Raw genomic sequence first — 15777 nt, 5'->3', positions numbered from 1 at the left:
AAGTGTGAGCCACCATGCCCTGACACATTATTTGTTTCGAATAAATGTGTAACTCATACATACTAGTTGAATCAATTCTTTGACTTACGTAAAACAAAAGAGAGAAGTGATTCTTAAATGTAGAAAGGATAACTCTCATCCAGTTTATTTGGTCTCCATAGGTCCATTTCAAATACACAGAAAGCAAACAAATGAGTAGAAACCTTTGTGTGTCCAAGAATTTTTATTGAGAGAAAAGGTTGATAACAATTTTGAGGCAGTTGAACAAAATGGGAGGTAATAGGTAAAGAGATATCTGAATGTCCAGGATGTTTAAAAGACAAGGATTTACACCTTAGGAGTTGCCTTTATTTTTCCAAAGCAGAATGTCAGGTGATCACTACAACCTGAGCTGAGCTTTTGCCTTTACTTTCAGAGGATCGCCATGGTGTCTCTAAAAACCTACTGCAAGCACCAGCTCTAACCCACAAACCCTCACACAGGGAGTTAAGGAATTGTTGTATAGCTCAGGCATTGCCACAAAGCTGTAATTTCTCATTTCTTACTCCTTCACTAAATTACAATTTAAATTCCATCATTCAAAACTGCCTGATCTTGGGCCAGATGCATATATCACAAAAAGGCATTAAAATCTGACCTTTTATATCCCCAATAAGAAATGTCATGAGTCCATCACAGAATCATAACTCCCTCTCGAATTAGAACTAAGAAAGATTTGAACTTCAAAAGGGGAACTCTTCAATTACAGGCAAATCTGAGGACTTTTCTGGTAACCTCTTAAAATTCTAAATTCAAAAAAAAAGAGAGATGACTTGTATTTTAAAGCAAAAGCAACCATGAGTAAATGGCAGTCTGTCAAAGGATGCCACATGTGAAAGCGAGAAAGGAGCTCATTGGTACATTTCTTTGAAGTCAGTCCCAGAATAACTGGCAACTCGAAAATCAGTAACATTTCAGCAGAGGCCCTAAAACCCAAAACAATTATCCACTGGCTCTTCTGCTGGCTAAGATTTACATCTAGTGGGTTCATCAGGACAGATACCACAGAGGCTCTGCAAAGAGTACTGTGGGGCTTAGTGACTTCTGAGCTTGCTCTTGGAATATTTATCATTTTAGCTCAGTAAATAGTGAGTCCTTTGCCAGTGGGGAAATAAGCCAGCAGTCTTAGCAGTCTTGATCCTTTCAAAAGATATTTGTTCCACAGAACACTGGGGAGCAACCATCTTCCCTCCAATGACCATCCATGCCTGGGAGAGTGAACAGGAGATAGTTTAGACCTTCATAAAAATGATTCGCCTAAATAACAAAGAAAAATCTTAACTAAATAGGAAGAGATCAAGATAGAAAGCATCCAGAGAGAGAGAGGTGCAAGAGCAGTGGCACTCTGTTTTGGCGTGATGGACAGCAGGGTGACTTTTTGTTTTAATTGCAACTTGCAGGGCAGTTCTAGATGAGAAATGTAGACTGAGGCACTTGCACCTACATCATAAAGCAGAGCTGGTCTCCAACGGAAAACTGTGACAGAGCAGGATGGGTTTTTCACAATCCATTTTTGTCTTCATTCATTTAATAAATAAAGCTCCAACTCTATGTATACTCATCTCTGACATATATAAAATATTTCAGCTGGGCTTTAAAGCATAGGTAAGATTTGGACATACAGACTATTGGAAAGTACAGTATTTTTCTCTGTGCCACAAAAAAGAAGCCAACTAAATCATTGTGTTAGTGTTTGTCAGCCTTCACTGCATCTGTGAATCCCCCGGGGAGAATTTTTTTTTTAAGTGCTTGGGCCCCACCCTCAGTGATTTTGATCTAATTAATGTGGGGTAAGACCGAGGCATGAATAGTTTCGCTTCTTTGAGGGCTGCCCAGGTGATTCTAATGTGCAGCCAGCACTGAGCATCTTGAGCTGGAACACAGCAAACATGGAACCAGTATTTACCTTTGGAAGTAAATATGCTCCTTCCAAAACTTCTCAAGAATCCCAGCTGCCAGTGTGCCATGGCTAACAAAGTCACACGATTTCCCCATGGATAAGATGTAGGGGGAGAGACAGTAACAAAACACTGACTTCAACACAGCCAAAGTCCTTTGGGAATTCCATTCCTCAGATGAGTCAACAACGTAAGAACTTTACAGAGAGCACTGGCGCTTTGGTGGACTCACTGCCAGAACAGCTCCTAGTGAGAAGAGCTGAGGGAGGAACTGGCCACGTGGAGTCACAGTAAGCAAGCTCAGGGTGTGTACACGCTGCTTTGAGAACAAGCCAGGAGCACGTGATGGTCTCACCATAGCGATGGCCTCTTTGACAATTTAATAACGAAAACATGGGCTTTTCTCAATAAGAAAAAGCCTTTCCAAATTTGAATTTTAAGAGATTATAATGTTCCAAGCTTAGATGGGCTGAGTGCTTGCACTGGGCAATGATAGGGAAGCTATTTTTTTTTTTTTCGAGACAGCGTTTTACTCTTATTGCCCAGGCTGGAGTGCAATGGCGTGATCTTGGCTCATCACAACCTCTGCCTCCCAGGTTCAAGTGATTCTCCTGCCTCAGCCTCCTGAGTAGCTGGGATTACAGGCATGCACCACCAGGCCTGGCTAATTTTGTATTTTTAGTAGAGACAGGGTTTCTCCATGTTGGTCAGCTGGTCTCAAACTCCTCACCTCAGGTGATCCGCCCACCTTGGCCTCCCAAAGTGCTGGGATTACATGAGCCGGCACACCCGGCCGACAGGGAGTCTTAAGTGTGAGGCTTTGGACCATGTCTGCAATGGATTCACATTGCTATCAAGTGGTCTCCTACTGTAAATAGGGTAACTTGTGTTCTAGTTATCTATTGCTGCATAATCATTACCCCAAACATTCAGTTTCTTAATGTGTTGTTCTCTCTGAGTTCTGTGAGTTGCCTGACTCAGTTGGCTAGTTCTCCCTTGGTTCTCTTACACAGCTGTGGTCAGATAGTGGCTAGAGTCTTCTGAAGGCTCAACTGGACTGTACGTCCAAGATGATGCACTCACATGGCTGGTTAGTCATGAGCTGGGAACTCAGCGAGGACTGTCCATTGTAGCGTCCATGTGAAGCCTCTTTATGCTGCTCAGTTCCAAGAGACAGGAAGTAGAAGCTGCCAGTTTCTGAAATACTAAGCTCAGAAACTGACAAATACTGCTTCCACCATATTCTATTGGTCAAAGCAGTCACAGAGCCTGCCCAGATTTAAAAAGAAGAGATGAGACATAGACCCCATGTCTCCAAGGTGAAATGTCAAAAGATGTACAGCCATCTTTAATTCTCCACAACTTGTAAATAGATTACCCCTTCTTATTCTCAACACTATATATTTGAGCTTTAAAAGGACGTTTTTTACATGGTTCTCTGATAGCAACTCCCACAGCAAATATAAAAGGGCAATAACTATACTATTCCTCACTGCAGATGCTTTGCCTGTAAGTTTTCATTGTTTTTCCCAGCAGTCAGGATGAGTTGGCATCAAGCATCTCTTCTCTCTGTTCAGTCCCCTTGGTGGCCAAAAGCAAAGGTCTGCAAAGACAGGTGACCAGGATGAGAAATAGTCAGTGGACAAGGGCACAGGTCAGGGCCACACACAAGGGTCAAACTCACAGCTTGGACCTTATTCCCACTCTGGAATTTTTCCACAAATTGTGACTGTTGGAATTCTGCCAACGTCAGCCCCACAGTCTGTAATGATCCAGTGCCCAATAGCTTCTGCATGGCTAAATGTTTGTGGGGCTCAGAAATCAATATTTAATCACTCTTAGGCAGAGCCCAACATTCTGTACACTCAGCAGTGTATGTTTTTGGTTGCTGTGTATATAAAAGTTAACATGAGAAGCAGAACACTCGTTAGAATGAGCTGCATTAAAAATATTACTGCTGTGGTACAAATCACTGTTAATGACATTTGTCGAGTGCTCATTTTGCAAGGGTCCCACTCTACTAAGAGTTTTAAGATGGTACAAAGGAAATGGAAGGCAGGTTTTGTTTTTTTTACCTCAGAAACTAATGTTTCTCTTTTTTTTTTCTCAGCCCTTCACCAGAAACATAACATCTGGATTACTTTCCAAAATCTTTGTCAGCTTTAAAATCCTGTTCAGAATAATGGGAATATCAGCTATCCCTGATTTCCTGGTAGGCAATTGCTAGTTCGGACAGGAGCACATTGAGAAACCAAATGGGCTTTCTCTACTCTCAAACCTTCTGAACTATTTGAAAATCACAAAGGTCTAAGAATCCTGATATTACAGTCCAGTCCAGGGCTGATTGGCACAGGTGTTTTAGGCAACATGCTAATGAGGTAAGTCCAGTCTTCAAGTGCTTTAACCAAAAATTCACATAGGTTCTATAGTTAAAACATAAATGAGGGCAGTCTATGTGAGGCAGTGAGAGTAATTGGTACAAGGGCTCCACTGTGCTCAGCAAACCCACCCAAAATTAACACCACACAACTGCAGATATTGACATGAAGATCAGTGGAAACACACACACTCACAATTTTGGAAGTTATATTCTGCAACTTTGCCTTGTTTCCCTAAATAAATTCTTCCTGAGAAAGAGAAAAGTAGATCTCTGACATCCCAGGAGATGAACTAGTACGACTGGCTAGCCCTTGGCCTTCTCCTGTTGACCATAAACAATTTCACAGGAAATCAACATCAGACAAGATCACTCTGTGGCCTTGTTAGAACAAGACGAAACAGGACCACTCGGTAACTACATCTGAACAAAACCAAACCGCAAAATACCAAAAATCCCCCTCTCCCTGCTAACGTGAGTGACTCCTGCTTTGTTCCCAGTTACAGCTTCAGCTTTGCTGCTCTCCCTCAAGATTTACCGACACATCCAACCATAGAATTGTCCCTGCTTTCAAAAAACGTCCAATTCAGAGTGAACCCCCATCCCTGGATCCTCCCCAAGTTACCCAACTAAAGCCCAGATCCTATAAATCCTTTCCAACACCCTCTTACTGAAACTTGCCAGGCTCCCTATGGAGAGATGAGTAATAAACACAACTTGTTCAAATACAAGTATGGTCCTTCACCAGAGTGCATAGACAGCAAATATAGATGTGGAGTGAAGCTTGGAAAAGTAGGATCATGAATGCCTTGCCTTTGGCAGAATGGGCATAATAATAGTGTAGCATAGCTGGTGTTACTTAGTCAGGGTTCCCCAGAAAAACGGAACCGATAGGATGCATAGTGAAATATCAAAGGCGGCTCATAAGGGGAATTGGCTCACTTGATTATGGAGACTGAGAAGTCCCAGGATAGGCCATATGCAAGCTGGGCAACCAGGAAAGCCAGTAGCATGGCTCAGTTCAGGTTTGAAAGCCTCAGAACCAGGGAAGCTGGTGGTGTAAGTTTCAGTCCAAGGCTGAAGGCCTTTTGATGTAAGTCCTGGAGTCCAAAGACCAGAGAACATGAAGGTTTTACATCCGAGGGCAAGTAAAGAAGGGCATCCCAGTTCTGGCAGAGAAATAAAATTCACCCTTCCTCTGCCTGTCTTTTTGTTCCATCTGAGCCCTCAGCTGTTTGGATGGTGCCTGCCCACATTGAGAACGTATCCTCCCCACTCAGTCCACCAACTCACACACCAATCTCCTATAAAACACCTGCACAGGCACACTTGGGACAGCCCAATCATTCTAATCTAATGCAAAACCACCCGGGTTTCCCTTTCAGTGGAAGTGTGGGCTCAGTGCCTACTGAATATTGGGAATAATTATTGCTTTACCAGCTATCAGAGTATTCCTTAACCCAGCAAACTAAGCAGGGAAAATCAACCACCACAACTGGAAAGGTGGTTACGTAGCCATTTTCCTCCAGTTTGCCATTTTGCAACTGCGTAAAACATCACTACTACCGTTGATACAACCTGTGTGAGTCTATGTAAATATTGGCTGTGCAGTTGGAATCTGCCTTTACCCCTTAAAAAATGGATGTTATCTTCAGTCCAAATTGGGTTTTTTCACACATATAATCTCTGCACCTTACATGCTACAATGTATCTTTATACTCAAAGACTTCTACATTTTTCATTTTGAACACAAAATAATGACATCCAGACTCTCATTTGAAGATTCCTGGCAGACTAGAGCACCACCTGTTCTTGATGTTTTTTCTCCAATCAATTAAGAATTTAAATTGTTTCTCATCTAAATTGAACTTGCCTTTTAAAAAAAATCCTTTTTCTTTCCCACAGCCATCAGCCATATCTTTGTAAGCAACTGTTTAATGTGATAAAGAAACAAAAGTGTAGTTGTAGAGCAGTGGAAATGAGAGAGAGCAGGACGCAACGGTGAAGAAGAACTATTCTGGTACTAGACCTGGAACTCACCTTGTATAAAGTGAGCTTGAACAGGACACTTCACCTCTTTGGACTTTCATTTCCTTCTTCATAAAATGGGGTGAAGATGAGGTCACTGAACTTTCATAAGGTAAAATTGTCATTGTACTCCTTTTGCCCACTTTCACTTCCTCATGTCTCAGAAGAAGAGCAGCAGCCCCTTCTTCATTCTAAGACTTTCTCTTCCATTTGAGACCCAAGTTCATCCTCTCTGGCTTCCATCAGGGTGATATTTTTTCTCTTGAATCTTTAATTCCTTTTTTTTTTTTCATTAGCTTTTTCCTTTTTTCTGCCAAAAGCCAAGCTTCCAGTTCACTGTCAAGAACCACTAACAGGCCAGGTACGGTGGCTCACACCTGTAATCCCAGCATTCTTGGAAGCTGAGATGGGCAGATAGCTTGAGGTCAGAAGTTTGAGAGCAGCCTCGTCAACAGGCAAAACCCTGTCTCTACCAAAATTACAAAAATTCACCAGGTGTGGTGGTGCATGCCTGTAATCCCAGCTACCTGGAAGGCTAAGGCATGAGAATCACTTGAACCCAGGAGGCAGAGGTTGCAGTGAACTGAGATCATGCTGCTGCACTCCAGCCTGGGTGACAGAGAAAGGCTGTCAAAACAACAACAACAACAACCAGTGACAGTTGACTTCTGTGGCTTCTTTTTCCACAATCCAACTAGTAGATTGCCGACTGATTCCACATTCCTTCCTTCACAGTAGATCCATTTGAAACCACCCCAACTTTCAAGTGACTGGGAAAACAGAAATCAGAGATTCTGATGGCTCAATAAAGACTCAAGGAAACATTCTGTTTTCAGAGGCACATGTGTTGGAAATGAATTAACACAGCAGCATTACAAGGCATAGTAATCAATATATAATTGTGTTTAATTACTTGTTTGAAGCAGACCATATTTCTATTTTGCCATTAAATTAATTAGAAGATTTAATAGAAACTGTTTGGAACACATAATTTGCATGAATTCAATTTTTAAAATTTAATTGGCATTTAAGCAAGTGGGTTTTTTTTTTTCCAACCAACTACCAATTCATTTCCCTTGGTTTATGGTTTTATTTATGATTGATTTTGTTAGACTAGAAGAGTTATGATATTTTGGGTGTTAACCAAAATAGCAGGTCAGGAAACTGTCTCCTCTGCTCCCACACTAACCAAGCCCTGAACCTACTTTCCTGACATCCTCAAAACTATGGAATTGATGTGAACAGGACTGGCCAAATCTGTAGCAGCTTTCAAAGTGCTTTCAGTCAATAATCTCATTCTATACTCATCACCCTGGGGAATCAAAAGGAGTAAGTAAGCAATCTATTTTCTCTTTCCAGTTTCCTAGAATCATAAAAGATCATCTTCCTCACTTTCATTCATGAATTCCAAAGACATTTATTGTGCATTTACTATATGCCAGCAATTGTTCCAGGTTAGTGGTTCTCAAAGTGTTGTCCCCAGACCAGCACCGTTGACAATACCTCAGAATTTGTTAGACACATTTTCAGCCCTACCCTACACTGAAACAGAAACTCTGTGGGCAGGCCCATGAATCTGTGTTTTAACAAGTCCTCCATGCTTATGATACATGCCAGACTTTGAGAATGGCTTTTCTAGACTTTCAGCTACAAAGGTGAGTACTCATGCCATGGGTTCAAAAGATTCTCTGGGTCAGTGGAATAGACAGACAAGTGTATAAATCATTACAATATAATGAGCTACATCCACAGTAATAAGAACATAGAGAAAAAAGCAAAGTGAGATGACCAATAGAGTTCAAGAAAAGGCCCACCAACCCAAAGTATGCCTTATGAAGGCCACAAAAAAAGGAGTAGAACAAGCAAAAGCTCTCTAACCGGGTGTGCAGTCTCAGGCAGCCACCTACCTCCTGGGTCCCAGTGTGCTCATCAAGGAAACAATGACCACATCAAAGGTGCTGAAGCAGGTTCTAGTCCAAATAGAATTTCTGTGAAGCTCCTTCCATGTTCTATGTCTCTCTGCCCCCGTTTCCAAGGAGATTACAGTCAAACCTGAAGTCAAACATCAAGAATTCATAAAACGATAAATGAAGGCGTTGCTGTGATTCATTTTCTTTGGGGAAAGCCAGTAATCAATCCTTTGTGTGGACAGCAGATGAGAACCAAGAGAACCTTTCACTTTGTTCAGTACCAGACCCTTATAACACCACAGCTTCCTATTGGGTAAAAATGCACTGACCATCCTCATCTTTCTGACCATGACTATGAGAAAAGGGGCCTGAAGACCTTTCTGTAGTGTTCCTCCATGCGACTTTCTTGATGGGACACCCCGTGCAAACATAAACACATATTCCTTAGGAACAGCTGCCATCTGGATAGTGCTTTTCCATTTGGAAAGTGACTCATCTGTGTTATCTTTCTTATACTTATCAACAGCCCTGTGACCCAAACATCTCTTCCATTTCTCTCTGAGAAAAAACTCTGAAGGAGTGGTGTTATGAGTTTAATTGTGCCACCCCTCCAAAAAAATCATTCATATGTGCAAATTATAACCTCCAATGGCTGAGAATATGACCATATTTAGAAAAATCATCATTGCAGATATAATTAGGTAAGATGAGGTCCTATGGAGTAGGGTGAGCCCCTAATTCAATATCGCTGGTGTCCTTATAAAAGGGAAACTTTGAGCATGCATGTGCACACAGGGAAAATGCTGTATGACAGATGAAGGCAGGGATGGAGATAATGTTTCTGGCAAGCCAAGGAATGCCAAAGACGGCCAGCAAACCACCAGGACCAAGGCAAGAAACATAGGTCAGATTCTTCTTCACAGCTCATAGAACCCATGCTGCCCACTCCTTCATGTTGGACTTCTGGCCTCCACAAGTATGAAATGATAAAGTTCTGTGGCTTAAGCCACCCAGTTAGTGGTACTTGGCTATGGCTGCCCTCACAAACTATACAAGCAGATTCACCAAAATCTCTGAGGGACATTGGGCACAAGAGGCCTTCCTGCTGCCCAGTTGAGAAGATACAAAGAAAAGTCAGTGTCCTCCAACTCTGCTGCCAGCCACACAAAGCTCCCATGTCTCAGAGACTCCCCGTCATTAGCAGTGATATCCAGGGTCATGCTCAAAGGAAACAGCAGAACCGGCTGGCACACTGGGGTGCCTGAGGGACCTAACAGTAGCCCAGAAGGAAGAATTCAAGTTGAAGGAAAGAGAGAAGGTTGAGGCTGCTACTTGTCTGGGAAGATGTGTGAAAACCTCATGCCCCATGCGACTCCCATGAACACATTTGGGGGTCGTTACTTAGCAGGAGGCACAATTTTCCCATCAATGAATAGATTAAAGTCACTGAAACAACTAGTTCAATCTGACCAACAATTTAATTAAGAAAATGACCCATAACTGTGAGTCCTCCACTGGGATTGCTCTGTTCGTCTTGGGAAAAGCAGTGTACTCTCACTTCCTGTATCATTAAGAGAAAGTTGTTAACCGGGATCTTTTTGTGTCTGGAGAACACAGCAGTTTGGCAGGGTTGCAGGGAGGATGGGAGGAAATGGGTTCTGAAAACATTAACAACTTCAGTCAGCTAGTTTGACCACCAGTCAAATATAGCTTATACAATTATTCCAAGATGAAAAATGGGAAATAAAATGAGGAAAGGAAGAAAGAAAAAATAAAACAAAATTATGATGTAAAAATATTGAGTCAGTCACTTGCAATTTTCTCTGCATCCTAAATAAAACGTATGCTTCATTGCAAGGTAGGGCATTGTTTATTAAGGCAAGATCTTGTTCTTTTTAGAGTCTTAGAGCAGAGTCATCAGAAGGAATGCTGGGAACATACAGAGGGAAGCAACAGGTTGGATAATTAAGCTGTTAATAAAAGTTATACATATATATATATATATATATATATATATATGTAAATTCAGGGCCCCCTAAATCAGTTTGTGATCAGAGATTCTAATGGAGCACTTGAAAATATTAGCTTAAGTTCACAGCAGACACACAGAGAATGGAGATTCTGGTGGTTTAAAATAAGATATAATTTACAAATATTATTAAGAGTATAACATTTCAGGGCATGCATTAATTATACAGTTTTAAAAGATATTTGAAATTGTTTAAGTATAATTATATAATAATATAAGAAATAAGTATCATAGAGGTTTTCATAATCGAGTATTAAAAAATTGCTAAAAACTAACAATTCTGGGTGCTAGAAATATTTGTTACTTACATTAGTTTTTGCCATTTTCTCTTTTTAAAAACATCTCTTAAAGCATTTTATAAAGATCTCTTACCCTAATATCTAACAAACATTCTGACTGCAGATCTGACATTTTCTAGCATTGTGAGTTGGGGCAAATGTTTTACTCTTTCTGAATTGGTTCTTTATCCACGAAGTGAGGTTCATAATAATATAAGGTTACTCTTAGGACTAGAGGTGATGCGTATAAAGAGCTGATGGTAAATAGCAAGCATGCCCCAAATAGTCATTACTCTTATTCTTGAATCTCCTCCCCAGTTTATAGTTATTCAGCCCAGCAAGGAATATTTTGAACTCTGATGAGAAAACCTCACCTTCTAAGCCATTCTGTTACATTTTTAAAATCTTCATTGTCAGAAAGTCCATTAAATGGTCTTGCTGTAACTGTCACCAACAGTCCTTGTGGTTACAAAGTTCTTGCACTCAATATTCTTTTGGCATTAAATTCAGCTAAGAATCTTCCACTCCCCATACCTTTCCCTATCTCCAAAGCTTCTCTTTTCCAGGCTAAAATGTCTCAATAGCTTTATCATCTTAAATGATATTTAATATTGAGTTCCTGCACCATGATGGTGAGTTTCCTCCAAGCATACTTACTTCATCTGACCTTTATCTCTTTAAATTGCAACACCTAGAGCTCAAAATGAAGCTGGACTTCCCTCTCAATCCCTTATCTTTACTCTCGATCATGGATGGGAAAACATTTTTTCATGAAGGGCCAGATAGTAAATATCTTCAGCTTTACCACCCATACAATCTCTATCAAATTACTCAACTTTGCCATTTTAGTGCAAAAGCAGCCGTAGACAATACCCTGATACATAAGCATGACTATGCTTCAATAAAATGTTATTTTACAAAAGCAGTAGGCAGGCTGCATTGGACCAACAGGTCATAATTAGCTGACCTCAGTGTTTGATGATATTCTCCTAATAAAGAAGGAGTCTCAATGGCTTTTTTTTTTTTTTTTTTTTTTTTTTTTTTTTAATGAGAGAGTCTTGCTCTGTCACGGCTGGAGTGCAGTGGTGCAATCTTGGCTCACTGCAAGTTGAGCCAAGGGTTCAAGCGATTCTTCCACCTCAACCTCCCTGGGTTCAAGTGATTCTTCCACCTCAGCCTCCCGAGTAGCTGGGACCACAGGTGCATACCACCACACCCAGATAATTTTTGTATTTTTAGTAGAGATGGGGTTTCACCATGTTGGTCAGGATGGTCTCGATCTATTGACCTCATGATCCGCTCACCTTGGCCTCCCAAAGTGCTGGGATTACAGGCGTGAGCCAGTGCGCCTGGCCGCAATGGCCTTTTTCAATAGCTTCATCACACTACTATATCTTTTGTCATACTTGCCACTGAGCTACATCTTCAACAATATAGCATCAGTTTGAGTGCCTTTCTTGGTGCAAAGAAAGACATACATAAAATTATAGGGGTTTGTCAACCTGGTCGTTGGTACATGTAGCAGAGCAGAACAGATCCTTACTGCCAGTTTCAGCACAGACACAGCAGCAACCAGCCTGCACATATCCATCCAGATGCCACCATAACTGAACTTAACATAGATGGAAGTTAATGAAAGTTTTCTACAGATATGCAGGAGATTTGGAGATCACAAATGGAGACCTTTGACTTCATCTGTTACACAATATCTTGATAGATTCAGCTTACCTCTCCAAACTGTTGGGTCATAGTTGAATAATCATTTTATTATCTAAATGTGTAGAGTCATATCTGTTCTTCTCTTTTGTTTATAAGTTATTTTCTTCATAAAAGAAATAAAGCATATTCAAATAGAAAAGGAGGAAGTCAAATTATCTCTATTTGCAGACGACATGATTGTATATCTAAAAGACCCCATCGTCTCAGCTCAAAATCTCCTGACACTGATAAGCAACTTCAGCAAAGTCTCAGGATACAAAATCAATGTGCAAAAATCACAAGCATTCCTATACACCAATAACAAACTTAAAGAGAGCCAAATCAAGAACAAACTGCCATTCACAATTGCTACAAAGAGAATAAAATACCTAGGAATACAACTAACAAGGAACATAAAGGACCTCTTCAAGGAGAACTACAAGCCACTGCTCAACGAAATAAGAGAGGACACAAACAGATGAAGAAACATTCCATGTTCATGGTTTGGAAGAATCGATATTGTGAAAATGGCCATACTGCCCAAAATAATTTACAGATTCAATGCTATCCCCATCAAGCTACCAATGACCTTCTTCACAGAACTGGAAAAAAACACCTTAAACTTCATATGGAACCAAAAGAGAGCCCGCAGCGCCAACTCAATTCTAAGCAAAAAGAACAAAGTGGGAGGCATCACACTACCAGACTTCAAACTATACTACAAGTCTACAGTAATCAAAACAGCATGGTACTGGTACCAAAACAGAGATATAGACCAATGGAACAGAACAGAGGCCTCGGAGGCAACACCACACATCTACAACCATCTGCTCTTTGACAAACCTGACAAAAACAAGCAATGGGGAAAGGATTCCCTGTTTAATAAATGGTGTTGGGAAAACCAGCTAGCCATGCGCAGAAAGCAGAAACTGGACCCCTTCCTGACACCTTACACTCAAATTAACTCCAGATGGATTAAAGACTTAAACATAAGACCTAACACCATAAAAACCCTAGAAGAAAATCTAGGCAAAACCATTCAGGACATAGGCACAGGCAAGGCCTTCATGATCAAAACACTAAAAGCTTTGGCAACAAAAGCCAAAATAGACAAATAGGACCTAATCAAACTCCACAGCTTCTGTACAGCAAAAGAAGCAGTCGTTAGAGTGAATCAACAAACAGCAGAATGGGTAAAAATTTTTGCAGTCTACGCGTCTGACAAATGGCTGATATCCAGAATCTACAAAGAACTAAAACAGATTTACAAGAAAAAATCAAACAAGCCCATTCAAAAGTGGGCAAAGGATATGAACAGACACTTTACAAAAGAAGACATACATGAGGCCAACAAACATATGAAAAAATGCACATCATCACTGGTGAGAAATGCAAATCAAAACTACATTGAGATGCCATCTGACACCAGTTAGAATGCAATCATTAAAAAATCTGGAGGCAACAGATGCTGGAGAGGATGTGGAGAAATAGGAACACTTTTACACTGTTGGTGGGAGTGTAAATTAGTTCAACCATTGTGGAAGACAGTGTGGCGATTCCTCAAGGACCTAGAAATAGAAATTCCATTTGACCCAGCAATCCCATTACTGAGTATATATCCAAAGGATGGTAAATCATTCTACTATAAGGACACATGCACATGAATGTTCATTGCAGCACAGTTTACAATAGCAAAGACCTGGAACCAACCCAAATGCCCATTGATGATAGACCGGACAGGGAAAATGTGGCACATATACACCATGGAATATTATGCAGCCATAAGAAACGATGACTTCGTGTCCTTTGTAGGGACATGGAGGAACCTGGAAACCATCATTCTCAGCAAACTGACACAAGAACAGAAAATCAAACACCGCATGTTCTCACGCGCAGGCAGGTGTTGAACAATGAGAACACATGGACACAGGGAAAGGAGCATCACACACTGGGGTCTGTGGGGGGAAATAGGGGAGGGACAGTAGGTGGTGGGGAGTTGGGGAGAGATGGCATGGGAAGAAATGCCAGATATAGGTGATGGGGAGAAAGGCAGCAAATCACACTGCCATGTGTGTACCTATGCAACAATCTTGCATGTTGTTTACATGTACCCCAAAACCTAAAATGCAATAAAAAAAAAATAAAATAAATAAAATAAATTAACGTGTTTAGCACTAAAGAAATAATAATAATAATATTTTATCTTCTAAAAGTCTTGTTTGATAACAACTGTAACCTAATCACTTATTTGCTTTATCAAGTTATATATATAAATTTTAAATGCATTAAATAAACATATAAAATATAAAAAAAAATAAAATCATTATTTTCTTGATTATTCATAAGATGTTTGCATCATTCAGGAATTTACATGGTAGCAATTAATTAGTTGCTAATGAGGCACAAAAAGCCATCCAATTCCTTTCAGCAGTAGTTCATAATTCAATCCAATATTTTTTTGTTTACTCAGACTCAAGAATGCCCTTAATTAAGATTTGCTGTAATTTCCTACCTTGATGACTCAGCTTGTATAGCATGACCACCCTATTATCAGCATGCAGGTGAAAAGAACACGGGAGTGTGAGTCAAGATGCAAATGTCAGTCCCATTTCCGTTATTTTTTAATTTGAAAGCTTAAATAAGCTAATTAAGTTCTCTTCAACTGTATCTCTTCATGCATAAAAGAGAGAAAATAATACTTTCCCTGCATTTCTCACAAGGTTAATTTAATTGTAAAACATGGACATAGATTTGGAGGGTTTTTTTCTGTATATGTAATATGCTTATTATATAGAAAGATACTTACATATACTGTTAGCAGAGAGAGTAGATAACAGACCAGCATTACTATATAATCTTAATTTTTCTGGAGAGAACCACACAAAAATGTTAATAGTGGCCATCTCTCTGCAGTAGAATCATGAGTGAGATTTATCTTGCTGTATTTTGCTTATTTGTAATTTCTGTTTTTCTACAATCAGTGATTACTATTTGTACAAAAATAAAAGTTCAAATTTTAGAATAATTGTTTATTGAATCATAACACATGTTAATTCTATAACATTGAGAAATACAGAATTGTGTAAAAAAATCACAGACATTAAAATGCCCTTCCTGGAATGTTAATATAACCCAGAAAAGAGTTGCAGTAAGCCATCACTAAGGTTGAGTTCTTACATCCCACGGTTCTTCATACTCGGTGAGTTATCTCAAGCAGCTGAGTAACTGTTTGCATCAGCCAACATTTTTGGTAAGTTTCCATGGCAATTTAAATAAGAAATTAAAACCACCATGGCCTATATAATTAGAGTTGAATCATAGAGAGCTATTTGGGTTGGCACTGCTAAAACTTCTGTTGTGATGCTCTTAAGATGAACAACAAATAAAAAGTTTGGGTTTTGGAGGACTTACATTTAAATAAATTGGAACAAATAAACTTAAATATACAAAGGATATATTTTTAAAAACCAGAGTGAACAAGACACTAATTCCCTTAAAGAGAAGTAAGTTAAGGGTAAAC

Source organism: Cebus imitator, unplaced genomic scaffold, assembly GCF_001604975.1.
Source record: "Cebus imitator isolate Cc_AM_T3 unplaced genomic scaffold, Cebus_imitator-1.0 Scaffold45, whole genome shotgun sequence".
Lineage (NCBI taxonomy): Eukaryota > Metazoa > Chordata > Mammalia > Primates > Cebidae > Cebus > Cebus imitator.
This window is presented reverse-complemented; position numbering follows the sequence as displayed.